We start from the raw sequence: 791 nt of genomic DNA, 5'->3' as shown, positions 1-791 counted from the left end.
TAGTGGATCAAAACATCGGGTAATGCTAACTCACCAGCTGTCACCGTTAGCGTCTCGAATCAGTTTAGCATGCTAGCAGAGCTGACACACAGCTAACGATCAGGCTGTGAAGCTTAAACTATTACAGTTAAAATAAATACCTACCTCACACAGTAAACTCTAAAACTGTTGTAGGTTCAAGAAGAGAGCCGGTCGCATTATTAGCATCAGCTGGACTTTTAGAACATTAGCCCCGCTGAAGAAGGAGGTGTAGTCGGCATACTTTCCGAGCACGCCTCTTAGCAGCGCGTCGAGGGTCGTTGTTTCATATGTTGCAGCTCCGCAGCGCCCCCTGCTGGTCAGGAGGAGAACTACAGTAGCGCCCCCTGCTGGTCAGGAGGAGAACTAAAGCAGCGCCCCCTGCTGGTCAGGAGGAGAACCACAGCAGCTCCACCTGCTGGACAGGAGGAGAACTACAGCAGCCCTGCTGGTCAGGAGGAGAACTACAGCAGCGCCCCCTGCTGGTCAGGAGGAGAACTACAGCAGCGCCCCCTGCTGGTCAGGAGGAGAAATGCAGTAGCGCTTTCTGCTTTTTTCCCTTTTTTTTTATATATATATTTAACGTAAAACATTACACGACAGTTATCAATATACATTCAACAACAAGAAAAAAAAAAGAACAAAAAAAAAAGCCGGGGGGTTATTGAAATAAAAATACATTAAAGTATACATTAAAGTATATATTAAAGGAGCACAAATCAAATTAAAAAATTAATAAATAAAAATTGTATGACTTTTTATAACTGTTTATT

At 43.9% G+C, this 791-nt stretch overlaps 1 protein-coding gene across 2 annotated transcripts in view; it reads right to left on the bottom strand.

Moving 5' to 3' along the window:
- Positions 1–300, bottom strand: part of denr (density-regulated protein) — a 6,649-nt gene extending 6,349 nt beyond the window's left edge. For both annotated transcript variants that reach the window (XM_037692404.1, XM_037692405.1), the window contains exon 1: positions 145–300. The gene's annotated coding sequence lies outside the window, so the exon portion shown is untranslated. The remainder of the gene's footprint in view (positions 1–144) is intronic.
- Positions 301–791: the final 491 nt, after the last annotated feature.

The sequence above is a fragment of the Nematolebias whitei genome, chromosome 18 (assembly GCF_014905685.2).
Source record: "Nematolebias whitei isolate Nwh7 chromosome 18, NemWhi1, whole genome shotgun sequence".
Taxonomy (NCBI): Eukaryota; Metazoa; Chordata; class Actinopteri; order Cyprinodontiformes; family Rivulidae; genus Nematolebias; species Nematolebias whitei.
The sequence above is the reverse complement of the archived record's forward strand: the minus strand, read 5'-3'. Positions and strand labels throughout refer to the sequence as shown.